A 19,562-nucleotide genomic window follows, 5' to 3' on the forward strand; every position below is an offset into this window, starting at 1 on the left:
TTCTAGAGGTTTGTTACGCTCAAACCCAAGATACGTTTCCCATGTTTACAGAGAGAAGGTCTCATTAACGGAACGTAACTAGTTTCCAAGATCTTTAGATAGAATGTGGAGTGAGCAGGATTCAGAACTGAAAATGAATCGGTGCTGAGGATCGCTGCAAATCGCGGGGTTTTTAAGAGATTGTCGGTCATTGAAGACCCGTATGTATTGGTAAGAACGTCCTTTGCTCGGTATGCCAGATTTCCGATTTTGCTGGGTACGTGCTGATGGACTCTCCCATCGAATATTTATGTCGTCCGACCTACGTTGCTGATACTGCAACTACACTGCTAGCAAAATAGCACTTTTGAATTGTTTGGCGAATTTCTGACTTACTGTCCCCAACCACGGTAAACGAAGATATAGTGGACATTTAGTCACCGTATTAACTTTAATTTGGAAAAACGTTGTTTCTTTTGCCTGGCAGCATCTCGGCATTTTGAATTTGTAATTATGTAGTCAGACTGTGTGCACCCTGTATACACACACACACACACACACACACACACACACACACACACACACACACACACACACACACACATACATACACACGCGTGCATGTGTGTGTGTGTGTGTGTGTGTGTGTGTGTATTACATAATCTACAGGATGCTTCCACAAAGTCTGGCTACATAATGTAGCCAGACTTTGTGGACACCCTGTATATATATATATATATATATATATATATATATATATATATATATATATATATATATACTAGCGGGGGTACCCGGCGTTGCCCGAGTGTTTGTTTCCGGGACGGGGGGGGGGGTCAAAAAATGTTATGGTAGGTAAGTAGGAAGGATCAAACCCGGAGTCATGAGTAAAAGTAGGAAAATAAAGTGTGAAAAAAAAAAACAAACAAACATCTGCAACGTTAACAATTCGGCCACCAAGAAAAGTCCATTCCAGTTGTTTAGGAAAAAAAAGAAAAACGACTACGGTAGGTCGGCGCGAACGTGAAAATATAATGTGTATTGTCCAGCACGCTAACCACTACGCCACAGAGCACTGCAGCTTAGTTTAGTGATTTTAAATAACTTCACATGAAAGAACTACGAAGCCAAACCGGTGTTCTCTTCTCAACTGTTCCTTGTGAACGATCCCCAAACGGTGTTAAGTGGTGGCAGGGGGAGGAGGAATTTATAAGAGAGAAAATATTTTACCACTTCCATTGATCTTAACCGATTTTGGCCGTGACTTTTCAGCAGAAAAAGTATAGAAATCTAAGATTATCGAGGAATTTGAGAAATAATAAGCCTATAACACACCTCAGATATTGTTCTGCCGTTTGTGCATATTATATTTGCATGAAATATCTTGATTTTTAATCCTATTAAGGTAAAAATCAGACGGGAAAAATGAGTTCATTTTATTTATATAGAGAAGATATATATGCGTAGATCATCGTATAACGATTGGATCACTGTCTGGCTGATGTAAATGAACACTTAAAATTAAGATGTTGTAAATTCAACGTTATTTCAAGCGGTTAATCGTAGCCGAATGGATTAGGTCTCCGCTAATCGAGCCAGATATGTCTCGTGATGCGGGGTTCGAATCGTTCGACTGGTAGTAATCGTGACACCCTGCACTGAAGATTCCCGAAAGGATGAAACACTAGTGTCTGTAGATATTTAATTATTATAGTAAAAAATAATTATATATATATATATATATATATATATACACGCACACAAACACACACACATACACACACAGATGTATATATATGTGTGTGTATATATACTAGCAAAAGTACCCATCGTTGACTGGGTTCAAAAACAGCCTACAGAAAATGGACTCTGATTTATGAAAGTATCATAGGTTATGAAAAGGGAGGGCTGTAAAGAGATAGCTTCGAATTTGGGGGTATCAAAACCAAAGCAAAATATGATGAAAGTAAAAATAAAATAGATAAATCCCATAATTTATTATACCATACCTGTTCACACTGAAATACTTATCACAATATTCTGTGGATCTATATTAAAAACGTTGTTAAACTTTGTGACATATTTCCATTCTATGGAGGTCAGGCGCGAACGAACACCCCATAATTTTATTATACCATATTTCTTCAAACTGAAACATAATTATCAAAGTATACTTACGCAGATAGATATGAAAAGTCTTTATTAAAGTGTGTGCCTATTTCCATTCTATGGAGGCCAGGGAGAACGCAGACCCCACAATTTTATTATACCATCCCTATTTAAGTTAACACATACTTATCAAAGTATTATTATGTACGTCTATATCAAAAACACTTGTAAACGTTTTTTTCCTTTTTAATTTTTCATTTCCATACTTTGTGGACCAGGTGCGTACGCAGACCCAACAATTTTAATGAATTATCATTATGTCACATCAAACATACCCATTCTTGTGTCTCGATACATCTTCAATCATTATATGTGATCAGTTTTTTATAATAGTCAAGTCAACCATACAGGAGCCTATTCATGACCAGACACACACAGACGTTCAGCTTTATATTATAGATATATATTCCTAAAATACGAAAAACGACTAGTAAATTTAGTGGATTTATTGTTCAGAAAATACTTATCGCCACAAGATATTTACTTTTTTTATGGCACAATTCAAGGAATGCAAAAGAGATAAACCAGTTTGTCATATAGAAATGGTCACACAACTGTTCCACATTAAAACACAATGTATAACCGGATAATTCTCATAAATTCTATTTCTACTTGTAATTATTGTTCGACTTGATTATTTTTAGTAATATTTTGAAGTTATACAAATTTCAACATGATACTTACGTAATAGTGTATTTACCTGAAATTCATTTGTTCAAAAATCTTGTACACACACCTGGTTTTATTTGAAGAGCAAACTATTCAAGAGATATAATCTTCGTTTTGCTAATTATTTAGTTCTCGTGACTTTCGAACCTGAAACGAGCCATGCACAGGAACAGAAATATAGAATTCTCATTTCACTTGGATTATCAAGTTTTCTACATTATTGACCCTGCCTTATTCGTATTGCTTCCATGAGGGAGACCCCTTAGATCCGCCTCCGCCAAAAACCGGACACCACTCGTCATCATCTCTATATTTTGTCGACGACGCTTGATCCGCTTCTTCCTGCTTCAACGATTCTGTTTAGTAGATCTGAGTTATCATACACTCAGTGTGGCCCTTGTCAGAATACACACTAGCTAATTTAATTGCTACTGAAGTAGGGTGCCTAATATGTAACATTTGTCTATAGTTTATTAGTAGATAACTTTAAATTTAAATTGATCTTGTTACACACAGAAACGTTTTTCTTTTACAAATGGTCACCCATTTAGTACTCACTAGGCTCAAAGGTGCTTAACTTCGGTGATCGAAGAGTAAGCGATGTTTCAATGTGACTATTGCCTTAACTCGTCATATATTGCTTACCTTATAACATAGCATTGCAACGTAGTTGTTCAATGTACGGACCCAACACGTTGTAGACTCCATCGCAAGGAACATAAGAAAGGAAGAGGAAAGAAATTAAAGTAGATGTTTCATGTTTTAACTAAAAACCTTTATTTCTCCTTCTTCGGCCATGTTTTACTCCTCGTCTTGGCTGTGACGTTACTCACCTGTGTCTAACGTGATAATCGGTCTAAGCACACCTTTTTATAATCTTTTTCCTTGCCGTGACGTCATCCCGCACACGCCTCTGTGCTTTGCATACAGTTGCCATACTCGCGCCCGCGTATTATTGAATTCTGCTGTTATTTCAGACGCATACACCATATCTTTATGCATAAATTCAATTTGGTAACCATTAAAAATACGGAATAAACGCCACCGTGGAATGCATCACGAACTAGTGTACTAAAATCCGTGCGAGTTAATGTGGAAGCACATATAAGAGAAACGAGCCCTTTATGTAATCATTCAATGGCATGAATGGGTTCCATTCTCTTGAGGAGATAATAACATTTGATAATTTTCTTATTGTAACATATTTTATTGGTTTTGTTTGATATAGACAGTGTTTTTCCCAGGGTTCTCTTGAAAATAACCCCTGACAAAAACTTTGTTTTTAATCAGTTCAACTTACACATATTTGTTAAAGTATTAATCTTGTGATTCTGAGTGGCTATGTAACATTAACACATCTTCAGGTCAGTGAGTATCATTAAGCCATCACCATCCTGCCGTGTATTTGAAAGGAACGTGATATAGCACGGATGGTGGAGAGAGAGAGAGAGAGAGAGAGAGAGAGAGAGAGAGAGAGAGAGAGAGAGAGAGAGAGTAAGATAAGTAGGCAGTTGCTTGGAAACTTGTCAGGCGGACACCACGTGTAGACAGTGTTTGAACAACGACGATAAATCAAAAGACTAAGAGTCGCAAATAATCAGTAGCTCGGTATGCGGCCGTCGCCGCTGACACAAATAAAGACAATTTGAAAATCTCAATAAAGTGTATTTTCTTCAAATTCGAGAACATCACTTGTTGTTTCGTACTCCTCTGAGACATTCATTTTAAGTGCCTAGTCGACGATAAATTAAGAGACTAAAAACCACAAATGATTCGTAACGTCGGATGCGGCTATTGATATACAACATAATCATAGTGACGCCGCATTTCATTAGATCACCGAAATTAAACAACGTTGAGTCTGGTCAGTACAAGATGGGTGACCATTTTGGAATACCAGGCGTTGTATGAAAGAGAACTTCGACACATCCCTGCAAGAATTGTGAAAAAACCTAACGTCGTTATCTCCCCTGACCGTGGCATACATACGACTGGAAACCGCTGGTGGATTTGATGTTCATTTGAAGTTTTCTCCTTCTGAGGAAGTCGGTTCAACTCGCCTAGGGTAAATGCCGCTATTAATCACATACGACACTCGATGCTAGCAGAAACTTAGACAACGTCAACATCTCAATAAAGTGTGTTTCTTCAAATTCGAGAACATTTTAATTCTTTCATACTGTTCTGACATTAATTTTAGGTGTTCAGTTGACGATCAAGAAACTAAAAGCCCGAAATTATCCTTATCCCAGTATGCGGCCCTTGCCGCTGGCAGAAGCGAAGGGAACGTCAACATCTCAATAAAGTGTCCTTTCTTCAAATTCGAAAGTATGCTTTGTTCTTTCATATTATTGTGAGACATTTATTTTAGTTGCCCAGTCGACGATAAATTATGGGGCTAAGGGGCCACAATGATCGGTGGCCCAATATGCGGCTCTTGTCGGTGACAGATACGAAGGGAACGCCAACATCTCAATAAAGTTCCCTTTTCAAATTCTTCGTTCTTTCTTACTGCCATGATAAATTAGTTTTATGTTCCCACTCAACAAGGAATTGAACGCCACGAAGTGAGATAGTGTAAAATAATGGGATTCCTGGAGAACGGCAGATTATCATAAAAGTCGACCGGGAGTTGGCGCGTCGATTCTGTTTTAAAGTATGGAATTTCAGTTAAGGGAAAAATGTTGTCAAATCAATTTTGGGTTGTAATAGAATTTTATATCATAAATGATAAACCGAATCGGAATGTAATTACAGCATATTCTTTTCATTGTTTTGGCTCTCGAGTGTGTATCCGTTGATATCTTATATGCTGTTATATAGAGTGGTGTGGTTCCCAGTTCATTAACTATGTCTAATTGTGTCTGGTATATGCTCGAGAGTTAAAATAATGAAAAGAATATGCTGTTGTCATAGCATGTCTAGTAATTACATAAGCAAAAGTTGATTTAGAATAAACAAATACATTTTATAGCTTTACCAAAAAGAAAAGGGTGACGTGTTTGTTGACGCCAGAGAAAACAAAGAAAGGGTTGGATGTACACGCAGTCAAAGTTAGTCACAGTTAGAGAGGCAGTTAGAGATTGGCTGTCAGTTATGAAAGTATTTCGACTAGCGAACTAGAGACAATGTAAGATTCTAGAGGAAAGTGCTAAAACTCTTGAGGAGATTCAGGAACATAAATAAATGTTTATATAAAGAAATATATGTTCGTGTAATGGCGTTTTCTTTTGGAAGAAGAAGCATTTTTTCAATGTGGCAACTATGGCAGAATTATGAAAGAGAAGAGGAGAAATAGAAGAAGGTATGTGCCCTTTGTCTGATGTACCCTTCACTGGAAAATGTTATTCTTTTTTTATTATTTAAAGAACTGTCTCGTATGTTATTGTCTCGTTATGGACTGTATTTGAATATACATACACCCACAACAAACTTTATATAGACCGTATATAACATGTATTGTTATAAATATGCACAACGCTGTGGACAATCACACGTATATATATATACACGCCATGAACATTTATGTACGCGTGAAACATACACATATAGAGACACGTAAACAGGCGCGTCGCATATTCGCACGGTTATGCAACATGTACGATGATTTAGTCCACTATAAAACAATAGCATCGCACTTATAATTGTGATCTATATGCGGTAACAAAGTATATTTATGAATCTATAGTTTAATTGATCATGACAGTTATACATTAGACCGACCCGAAGAGATTATGTAGACATAACATATGTAGATCAATAATGATGAAATGTTTGCTAATATATTATATAAATGTTCTTGTTACAAGTTAACTAAGTTGCCATGTCGTTCTATTCGACTCTAATATTCCAACAACTGAACGTTTTGCTACAATTCAAGAGCTTTTTTTTTTCAAACAATCGAAATATTACAAGTACAATTGATTTTAAAAGGTTTGCTTCAAAACGACACTTTAAACGTAGCTGCCGCTCTTATGTGAGTGGTTTCGCCAGACATAGACATTGGTACATACCATTAAGATGGTCTGAGTGGAAAGAGCCGTCTTGGTAAAACCCTTTTATTGCTCTTATTGCACTATACCATCGGAAATAAATAGCTCTTATTGGTTGCGTTTATGAGTTTCTTGAAGAGGTGACGAGCAGACAGCGCGTTTAGGAAAGCGACGCCATTGTTGAATTTGTTAGTTCAAGGACATGAAAACAAGGCTCGTCGAAATCTTTACGACATCTTGAAAAATAAAAACAAGATGGGTTTCCGAACGAGAATGCACCGGATGATAAGTAGTATTAGAGGTTTGTTTGGTTGTTTTGTTTTACGGCATATCAACACTTTGGGGGGTTAATTAGTGCACAATCCAGACATTTGGGAAAAACACTTTTTTTTTTTGCCTCAAATTTCTTATATTTTTTCTCGGTGTTTGGTTTGGTTGTTTTGCTTTACAGCATGTGAATGCTTTTAGTTTTTTGTACCGAATCAAGTAAAGTTGGAAAAAAGTTTTTATGCCTAAATCTCTTTATATATATATATATATATATATATATATATATATATATATATATATATATATATATATATATATATATATATATATATATATTCAAATATCTATTCATGGTGTTTGCTTTTCTTGTTTTATTTTACGGCATATCAAGCCTTTTTCGGGATATTTTATGCGAAATCCAGTAATTAATCTTTTTCTACATTTTTTTTTTCATTAACACTATATTTACTTGCAATTTGTTTTCTTTTTTTAAGAATGATGTTTTTTATTTTTTTTTTTTGTTGAAAGTATGATGTTTTTATTTATTTATTTACTTTGAAAGCACGATTTATTTTTTTTTGGAAGGTATGATGTTTTTATTTATTTTTTTTTGTTGAAAGTATGATGTTTTTCCTAAGTTGTGTTTTATGTTCAGGAGAAAGGGAGGTAATCTATCACATGAATACAGAGTTTGCTCCCCTTATAAAATGTCACTGATAGGAAAATAATTGCGGCGGGGATAAATTATTTTCTAGGAAGAATGAACTCAAGTTACATTTTATTGTTCTTAAAAGTGTACTCCTTTCCCATAAAATTAACAAATCATAATCAAATATTAATGCTCGTGAAAGAACGTTACCGATGACAAAAATCAACCCTCAGACTCACTTTACTTTATATATAAACCAGCTCGCCGCATGGTCTGCCCGGTGGTAAAATACGCTTAAATATGATATATCTTTATTTATCAGATTTACAATTTTTTTTATTATAGAGCCAATTCTCTAATGATTAATATATTGTACTCAATATAGTGGTATTTGCTATTGTATTACCTAAAAACACATTTGCTACTATATAACCTAAGAACACATGTATAGCTAAACTAAAAAAAATAATGTAGTAAAAATGTATATTTGTACATGCGTAGAATATACACTTACGTCTGCCAAGTTCCAATTTTTCAATGTTGACCCCTAACAGCTATTTTTACCGGCTAAAACCAAAGTTTCACAAGTCTGAATCCCTTATACCAAATCGAATTTATTTTACAAGTCCGAATCACTTATACCAAGTCGAATTTATTTTACAAGTCCGAGTCCCAGACAATTATGCAACATGTACGATTATATATATTTGTTACGTGTTCACTTATGAGATATTAATAAACCCTGTCCTTTTATACATACATGCGGGTGCGTATACGTGATGGTTTTTAAATTTGATTAATCGTCGTTTCTGTTCAACTTCTTTACATGCGTTACCGTGATCGTCTAGTCTGTTTAATTTCGATGAATAAAACCTGTAATGCACGAAAGACACAAAAAGACTTTTGCTGAGTTTTCTCCAAGGTTTTATTGAAGAGAATGGACTTAGGAAAGTGTCACGAAGAAAAATTTAAACAACAGATTTAGATAGAAAAGATTATATTGTACCAAAAGTAAATATAAATAAAGTTTTTTTACAAATAGGTTACGACATGTCAATGTCCAGAGGCCACTCGAGGATAAGGGTTAATATGTGTATTGTAGTCAATGGGGCAGTAGCGTAATAATCGTTTGTGGTTGAAATTTGGTATAATTACATTATACGAGGACGGTTCAATAAGAACTTGTTTATGTTAGACTTGAAGAATACAATATTGTAGTCAGCTGGAAAGCAGACGAGCGGAACAGTTCCACAGATGGGCAGTTCTAGGAAAGAAGCTTTGTTCATGGAATCTACGTTTAGGTTTAGGCACCGATAGAGAGAGGCTAAATTTATTGATAGTGATTTTGGCTAGACGAGTGTTTTTTTTTGTGAAATATTGGCGATGGGTATTATAGATTTGGGCTGTGATTGGAGATTGGAGAAGAGAAAAGAGCATCTCCTGGTAAATTATGAAGTCTGTTTTGAACTTTGTCGAGGCAGGATAGGTGCCCCGAGCAGCTTATATCCTGATGTGGCAACAGTACTCCATCCTAGGATGTACTTGGTTCTTAAACAGGTAGAGGATTGCATCGGCAGTGAGATATCTACTGGAGCAATAGAATGATCCAACCATTTTTCTAGCAGCCCTGGCAACGGATTTGATGCATGTGTTTCATTTCAAGTCAGGAGTGAAGGTCAGACCAAGAAGCCTGTCTAAACATGCGTTCTCAAGGTGAAAGCCGTTCATTTCAATAGGAGCCAGATATGGGTCAGAGCGTTTCACATAAGGTCGCGATAAATACCCCACGAAAGTATTAAACTCTCGGGGTATTTTTAATGATTAAAAGTGTCAATTCCGAGTGAATGCCCCTATAACAGGAGAGAGAGAGAGCGAGAGAGAGAGAGAGAGAAAGAGAGAGAAAGAGAGAGAGAGAAAGGGAGAGAGAGATTAATTATTTATGTATTTTTTAACTTACTAACCTAAGAAATAAGTGACGCAACACACAGGTATCAATCACTAGGATTATCAGGTTTCTACATCATTGTTTGCATACTTTCAGCAGAGAGACTGAAGTAAAAACCCCTCTCCCTCGAAAACATGACTCATTCATCATGCTCTGATATCGTTCGTCTACGGTGGTTGACCTCTTCCCCCTCCTTCAACTTTGCATCACTCGTCACCTACGTACAATTCTGTTTGCCGATCAAGTCATCTTGCCACGCACTAAAGGTATACTTAGAAAAATCCACACTAGCTAACTTAATGGCTACTTGCTATGTACAATTCTATTTGCCGATCAAGTCATCTTGACACGCACTAAAGGGATACTTACCAAAATTCACACTAGCTAACTTAATTGCTACTTGCCGACGTAGGGTCCATACTATGTGACACTTTGTTATATATGTCTCCTCTTACCAGAAGTATCCTAACAGGCAATATTAATTAGAATTAAAACAATATGCTGATTTTCAAATAGATTAATATCCTGAACACATGTACAAATAAAGGATGCATCTGTTCGTGCTTCTAAAAAAACGAAGCCGTTGTTTTTTCCACTCTATCTGTACCTTAAAATAACCTAATATATATATATATATATATATATATATATATATATATATATATATATATATATATATATATATATATATATATATCAATGTGTCTATTTATAGATCAATGTGTCTATTTAATAGGTGCAGAGCATATATAGTGCAAAATTGTGTTGAAAATTCAAAGACTCGCGTTTTCTTTTTTTTATAACCTTCGTTTATTTCCTGGATTTTTTCCATTACATCTGTTTCATTAGTGGGAAGGAAATTTTACGATTTATGTGTCCCTAATAATATCCTGTCCCCACTAACTTCTTCAAATGTTTTTCCATTAGATTTTTATAACAAAAGTATATCTTTTTTTCCATTAAAAAAAACATAAATCGCAAAATTGCCTTCCCACTAATGAAACAGCTGTAATGGAAAAAATCCAGGAAATGAATGAAGGTTATAAAAAGAAAACGTGATTCTTTGAATTTTCAACAAAATTTTGCACTATATATATATATATATATATATATATATATATATATATATATATATATATATATACACACAGACTGAAACGATAAATTTGTCGCCCTAAAGAAAACAAGACTACAGCTTTGTTTTAATTAAAAAAAATCAAATCAAATAACTTGTTTTTGTAGTAGAGCTGAAATCTATTCAATGTAGCCGCCTTCAGCTCCAAGCACCTTCTCAATACGGGCCCAGAACTGGTAGCGTACTGTTTTCACAAGCGTCAGCGGAGGCTCAGCGAATACTCGGCGGATGGCGGCGATCATGCTGGCTTTCGTGTTGTGGGAGGTCATGTTGGTGATGTTCTTGATGTATGAAGTAGTCTAGCGGGTTAAAGTCGGCGAAGGAGGAGCCAGTGAGAGAAGGGTACAAAGTCCTAGCACTCCTACTGAAGCCAAGCCTGAGTTTCTTTAGACTTGTGGGCCAGTATAGAGTCTTGCTGCCACATCCAGGGTCTGACAGCGGTCACCTGATTGTATCAGAACATTACGCACTCTTCAGCACATCCAGGTACACTTTGGTGTTGACTTTCAAGCCGACCGATGTGAAGTGGCATGATATGGCCATCACTTGAGAAACCACACCAAAGATCATAACTGTGGTCAGAAGTTTTGTTTGACACGTCCCTGTTATTCGTGCCAATCTAGCAATGCATTTTTAGAATACTGGCAATGGTCCTGTGTCATAACTTGGATCGGTAGGGAGCATTTGTACAGCGGCACATCTCCGATCTCGCTCATTGAACATTGAGTCACTTTCAGACACGATAGAAGGCTCCTATCACTCTTGCGATTTGTACACAACTGGCCAACTAGTAGATGGTCTGCAACAAAAAAAAAGACCAGTTTTAATCAAACGGAAATGGAATCATATCGTTTTTCCTAGGGTGACATTTTTATCTTGCTACTCTGTATATTAATTATATAAACATTTAGCTAGCAAAGACAACTATGTTTCAGCACCCTAAGGTTTCATCGGAACAAAGAGATGATAATGATTATTATCTCTAGGATCCGACTAAGAACACTCTAACCACTTGGGCAAGCAAGTTTTCTTAATTTTGAAACTGTATGTTTTGTATATATGAATACTTTGTGGATTTATTTTTGTCGGAGGGAGTAACACTGTTTTATATTAGCTTACTAAGTATTAATTTCTATCAGTTTTCCATTTTTCCATATATACACACACACACACACACACACACACACACACACACACACACATATATATATATATATATATATATATATATATATATATATATATATATATATGTATGTATGTATATATAGTCATCCACATCCAGTACTGTTTTGCTGGTTCACAGCTCATCAGTGCGGCTAGACAAGCAACTACCTCAAGCCAGGATCGAAACCCGATTGCCCAAACGACAGTCAGAGCTTCTAACTGTTGAGCTATACGATTGCTGCTATGTGGGCAGTGAAGTAACAATGTTTTGACATTGTCCAAAGTACCTAAGCTCAATTTGTTTACACAAAGAGCATCGCTTCATATGCTAACGGTAATTTGTATATCACTTCCCAAATTCTCAACCTAAAATAGGGAGCATTACACACACACACACACACACACACACACACACACACACATATATATATATATATATATATTATAAATTAAACTTTTACATATTTATGCAATGCTATATGATAAATGCTATATTTGAAAATTAAATAAGTAGATGTTACATGAAATAAATTATCGTCTCGAAAATTATACTAAACGACTTTCGAAAGACTTATTACATTCTACTCACGCCACCTCCATCCTTACTCAACCGTTTCTATCATTTTCATCTTTATCAACTACTTATGATCCCTATCTCTCCTTTTCTCTTTCTTTCTCTCTCCGACTATCATACATATAATGCAAAACTGCATCTGGCCAAGAAGCATGAATTTGACAGTTTAAAAAAAATGGATGAATTCCTGGTCTCCGTTCTGTCTCGAGAGACAATGGATACCTCCTGTAAAAGTGTCTGCGCTTATAATTGCGGAGCAAGGTTTCTGCAATCCCCAACCACACCACCCCTGATTTGGCATTGCCTTATTCCAGTGGCAACGAGAAGTCAAAGATGATGAATTCGTAGATATTATAAAGCCATCTATCTGGAAAAGAGTCTGACATAAAACCTATGCTACTGACCTCTTACGTCATGGCATCAAACTAATAGGGATCGGAGGCCTCCTTAGTCCGAGTCGATAACTTTTCTTGAGCTGGAGACCACAACAGCATGTCCTGCTTGCAAACGTAAATAGCTTGAGGAGTAGATAGGCTCTTCCTATTGTTGGTTTTTGTAATCATTCTTGGTCTATTTGTTAGACGCAGAGGTACGATTACAGCGACTTTCGAAAGACATCCAGTGATTGGTATTGTTTCCTGACACGAACAATGAACGCCGTTCACTATGTTTGAAAATGTTAAAGTTACGCATGGCACTTCATTCTTCCTTTCATTCCTGGGATCATGTAAAAAGAATGAATTCTTGGCGCCTTTTTGACCACGTAGGAGTAAAGAAATATAAAATGATTCAGTAGCTACTTTAGCGAGCAATGCATTAACCTCGTGTAAACCAGTTTGGTGTATTATCGTACGATTATGAACTGTCTTTGTTATGACAGATGGGTAGCTCGACGAACTACTTTTAGCGAGCAACGTATAATTTCGCGTAAACCAGTTTAATGATTTTAATATATCCGTATGAAGTATCTCCCATATGAAAGATGGACTAATCGATAGCCACTTGGGTATGCAAAGAGTATCGTTTTGCTAGGACTCAGATAAATATTATCAACGGTGTGTGCGTAGTTTCGAGTCGTAGGGATTACTCAAAGAATGGTTTTTGATGATTTCTTGTTAAACCGTCAGCATTATCAGATGCGAACCAAAAGCAAGTAAAGACATCCAGAGAAAGGAGTAAAAACGAATACAATGGGTCGTCCTCAACGATTGTTTATCCGTTTATTTTTTATAATAATTTTAAACACAAAACTTTTGGCAAAATACGTAATAACCCCTTGAAATGTATGCGCCAATGAACAACTGGAATCTTGGATTGCATTGACTTTCTTACGACATATTATCTTACAACATATCTTACAACATATCTTACTGTTACATAATGGATTGTTCTAAGTCAGATAGTAAACACATCAGTTCGTATTAATATTTACAAGTGTTTAGCTATGTACAGGTCGAAGTGACACAGACTTTGGGAAATAAGCGAGTTTCCAAGAAAGAGACAGGAAGAAAAAGTAGAGTAAGACAAAGAAATCCTCCCTGGTTTTCATCTATTTGCGCTTCTTTCATTGGCCTTCGTAATCATTTCTTTAATTAGTAAAGTTGTGATGATTTTAAGACTTTTAGACAACCCTATAGAAGTGCTAGCAATGTCTACAAGAGAGTAATCTCTGAAGCTAAATCTAACTACTTTAAAAAGATTCCTGACTATCTTTTCTTAAAACGTTGGCTTTCATGATCTTCTAAGAATCTATAATAGTGTTATGAACAGTAGAAATCCTGCTATTTCTCCCCTTTTAATGGTCTTTAAATTATTTCATCTTATAAAAATAAAACTTTGCTCGTCATATTGCTGAGAATTCTTCTCTTCACAATTCTAGAGCTGTTCTCTCGGATTTTCCTTCGAAAACTAACCAGTCTTTCAATTATATAATTATAATTCTGTTATGGCTTGCAATAAACAACAAAGAAAGCAGAACAATGGAATAGAGTTTAAACAATGTATTACTGGAACAACGTAAAAAGGTTACAACTGAAAAGAGTAGTAAACGTCACCGAGAAGGCGAGGGTCGCTCTGGTGTTTAATCCACACCTGGGATCAAAAGGTCTATATAATGGATAGAACAGTCCATTTGGAGGGTGATTCCCCCACAACAAATTCACAAGGTGGCTGCTAGGTTACCTATTGGCCATGACCATATGTTCTAATTCGATTCCTTTTGTTGTTCTTAAATGTTGTTTCTCAAACTTTTTTCTATCTTCTTGAAATTATACAATCGCTGTTTGATTTAGCCTTGTATCCCTCCTGGTTAGAAGGAGTCCTCCATTGCGCCTACCTTTAAAAATGCTGGTGATTGGTCTGACCTAAGTAAGCATCGCCCTGTTAGCATTTTCCGTGTTATTAGCAAAGCTTTTGAAAGATTGATCAACGTCAAGTTTGTTCACTTTCTGGAGAGTCCGGTCTGCTTAAATGATGCTCAGTATAAGTTTAGTGGTTTTCATTCAGCAGCTAATCTATTAACTGCTGTAACTGAACGAATTTGTCGGGTTATGGAAATTTTATGAGGGGATAAGGCGTTCAACAGAGTGCAGCGCCCTGGTCTTTTACATAAACTCTGAGATTATGGTATTGGTGATTACGTTCTTAGTATTATTAGGTCTTTTCATTCTGATTGAATTTTGCAAATAACTTTGGGTGGTCTCTTCATTTTTTTTTTCGTATCAATACCGGTGTTTCTTGGGGCTCTATTCAAAGCCCAACACTGTTACTTGATTATATCAATAACTCTCCAGAGAATATAACTTATAAAATGAACATTTATGCTGATTATACCACCTTCTATACTAGCATGGGTTCTCAACCATCTTCCTCGGATCAGTTGAAATATGCAGCTGATCAAGAAGTTGATCTGGGTTCAGTCCTTAATTGGGAAAAGACATCGCTTATTTCGTTTAATCCTTTTAAGATCCAGCTATTGTTTTTTAATCGTAGGTGTGTCCCTATTATTTCTGAGATTCATATGGGTGGCTCTGCTCCCGATAAGAAATCGACTCTAAAACTTCTTGGTTTTTCTTTCTCATCAATTTTTTTCGTGGAGTTCACATATTAAATCCATTGATCTTTTTGCTTCTCATTATATCGGTTCTTTCCATAACTCTAAACACACACACATGCTGCTATTCTGTATCTCTACAAATATACTATCAGACCATGTATGGAGTATTGCTGTCAGATTTGGACTGGTAAATCTCTGTCTTATTTGAAAGTTATTGCAGTGCAGAAACGTATATGTAATTTGACCCCAATTTTACTTCTTCACAGCCACCTATCTTCTTACACAGACCTGATTTTGCTAGTCTCAGTCTTTATTATAAATATTATTTATGGCATGCGTTTTTCAGAATTATTTAACCGATTCCATACTTTCTTGTTTTTGCTAGTTAGTTATACTCGTCTGTCTAGTGGTCTCCAACAATTCACTGTCTGGCTACATCATTGTAATACAGCTTCTTATTCCAGCAGCTTCTTTCTTGAACTCTCATCCCTTTCGATCTTTTCCTCCTACGGTTTCTAGACTAAGATAAATAAGCATTTCATCATTAATAATATTTCATCCTTGTTAGCTCCTTACATCAAGTAACCTCATGCCTTGTCTCAAGCGATGCCCATAAAAACGAACTCTACATGACGCATGACGTCACGAATTATGACGTCGACAAATATTCTAAAGTTACAGTCATCATATTTATTGATGTGGCCTAAGGCATTTTTCTAATAACAACAAATTAGTTAAGAGAATACAAGTTTTTCAACTATGAATGTTTATCTCTTTTTCGTAAAACTAAATAGCAAATACCCACATGTATAAAGAATTTTTATTTTTTATTACATTTTCACCCCAAAAAGGCTCATTGCCACTTTGCTGTAGGGGGCTACTATCAGGGACATAGGCATCAGGGGTACTGTATAGGGAGTTGGGCAACAAGATGTCGATTCACGTTGCACTTGAGCTTCTGCATATCAGTACAGTTGGGGAAGTAGGAACCCGGAAGTGAATTCCAAAGTCTAGCTGTTCTGGAGGAAGAAACTACTGGAGGAGAAGGCCCTCTTACATCTAGGGTTCTCTATTGTGAAGGGGCGGGATTTAGGTGCTTGTTGGGGTTGTCGGGGGTATTTACGTTGAGGTGGCACAAATGATTGCAGTTCGTCAGAGCATTCATCGTTAAAGTACTCGTAGAACAGGTAGAGGGATGCAATATTTCGTCGATGGGACAGAGGCTGAAGTTTAGATGACAGTTCAGGACCTATCAGATTGGCGACTCTCTTTTGAACCTTGTCTAGGAGCGAGAGACTAGTGGCAGATACACCAGCCCAAATATGACAACAATACTCCATACATGGGCGAATGGTGGCCTTATAGAGGTACAGGATACTTTCGGGCGTTAGTAGCTTTCTAGCACGGTAGAGAAAACCTACCTAATGACAACATTACATTACGACATACGTACCCTTTTTTTTTAATTATTATATAAAGTCAATATTTTATCTGATGCGAAATCGCGAGTTGATCCATTTCCTGAGAGTATTAGTTCGCAATCTTACACAATAGATCCTATTCGTTGCAGATTCCCTTTTTTGCAACGGTATCTGCCATGTCAATTGCGCACCTCTCTACAGAATGCCATGTTTAAGAGTTATTGAATTTTAATAGCGTGAAAATACTTATAAAAACTTCTCGTCCATGGAACACATTGCGACAGGTCTGCTTCCATGTAGAATGCAACATGGTCATCTTCACATCTACTGTCAACTTGCCATGAATCATTGAGTATAATAATGGACAATAGAAACTGTTGATCCGAGTTCGAATCTTGTGTATTTGTTATTGATTGGTAAAGGCATTAAGAACTCGACCCAACTATTTTAAATTACTAACTTGCGATCAATAAATCGATTTTGATAGATAATAATCATGTTTCGGCATTTAAGAAATACGAAAAGGGTTGATACGGCGTAAAGCAGACAAAGCCAAAAATTCAAGTCGTATCCAAATACGGAAACCAAAGGACTGAAGACGTTTTTATCGTAAATGTGTGCGTATCTCAGTGCAATAAAATTGCATCCGTAAGTTGCTCGCATGTTTGTTCACGTCTTGCTTGATGTGGATCTTCCAAATCGGTTGTCTTGTCAGTCCGAGGTATATTTAAAACTTCTTATCAGACTGCGTGGCGTGGGCGGGAATTAGACACAAAAGGAGCATGCACGTGTTGCTGACGTTCGTAAACAAACCAAATGTGACGCAAGAAAATAAAATTAGAAAACAAAACAAAACAAAAGACAATAATCATAATAAAACACGTATTTGTTTGATTTTGTTCGAGACAGTCATTGTTAATCACGACAAAAACATCATATTTCTATATGGATACATGACGAAATTGTTTCAAATTTTCATTATCATCTCCTTCATTTCTCTATTCCTCTGTTTGTCTTCTGTTTCTCTATCTCTCTCTCTCTCTCTCTCTCTCTCTCTCTCTCTATATATATATATATATATATATATATATATATATATATATATATATATATATATATCTACGATTATATAAATGCAACTTTGTCAACTTTGTGTGTGTATGTGAGTTCGTTTCATATAGACTCCGAAACGGCCAACCAGATTTCTTTACAATTTATAAAACTTACATGTATAAGTCTGGGAGTGATCTTTCTTAGTTTTGTCTCAGAATACCACGATAATTACCGATAATCGATAATTGATAATCGGAATCGTTATTTTACGCCATTTTTCCCTGTCGTCGTTTAGCAACAATGATAGAACAATGGGCCGTGAAAATTCCACTGTAGGTAAGTTAATAGCGTGCTTTTTTTTCTTTTTTTGGCATGACGTGGTCTGTTCAAACTCCGCACGTAAATTTCTTAAATTTATTTCATTAACTGCAAAGAATTTTATAAGACTTGAAAATTTTCGTGTTTTTTTTTTTTTTTTTTTATTGCATGACGTGGTCTGTAGGTTCAAACCCCGCACGTAAATTTCTTAATGTTTTTTTCGTTAACTAGAAACAAACAGTAGATTCTCTAGAGTGCAATATAAAATAGCATATATTATGGACTATGTTACTGCAGAGAGGAATGTGAAGCTTCCTACCGGGTGATTTCACGGATTTCAATGACAGTTAAAATATAGGAGTGTGAAATATTCGTTGATCATCATTCAATCGTGGGCTACGTCGGGTCTCCCTGCTAGAATATATATATATATGTATATATATATATATATATATATATATATATATATATATATATATATATAGTACCTCCTTCCGTTTTGACAGAATTTTCCATTGCCCAGCCTTAATTAAAACCTACGTCACTTCCAGTTTGAGGATGGTCGTAACAGCGAAAACGTCGTGTTTTTTCCCGTTCTTTTCCTCCTTTGCAGTACGGGTTCGAGCCTGCCTTCCTACTACCACTTTTTTCTGAACACAAACCTCCAAACACCCGGGCAACGCCGGGCAATATATATATATATATATATATATATATATATATATATATATATACATATATATATATATATATATATATATATATATATATATATATATATATATATATATAGAGAGAGAGAGAGAGAGAGAGATAGATAGATAGATAGATAGATAGATAGATAGATCTGGTGAACATTTATTCCCGTCTGAACTAGAGAACCCATTAATTATTTTGCACAGATAAGGTTAGAAAACGCATATAAAGATAGTGGAAGTGTCGTATGCTATAAACTCACGGCAGTCGTCTCAGTGCAAACAAATATCACACCCACAAGTTCGTTGGCGAAAAGGAGCACCTAGGATTTTTCCGTGTATTATTTTTAAAGCGTTATATAAGTTTTGTAACGCTAAAAAGTAATACACACACACACACACACACACACACACACACACACACACACACACACACACACATATATATATATATATGTGTGTGTCATTTCC

This window comes from Euprymna scolopes, chromosome 9 (assembly GCF_053919585.1).
Source record: "Euprymna scolopes isolate OS-2025 chromosome 9, ASM5391958v1, whole genome shotgun sequence".
In the NCBI taxonomy this organism is placed as follows: Eukaryota; Metazoa; Mollusca; class Cephalopoda; order Sepiida; family Sepiolidae; genus Euprymna; species Euprymna scolopes.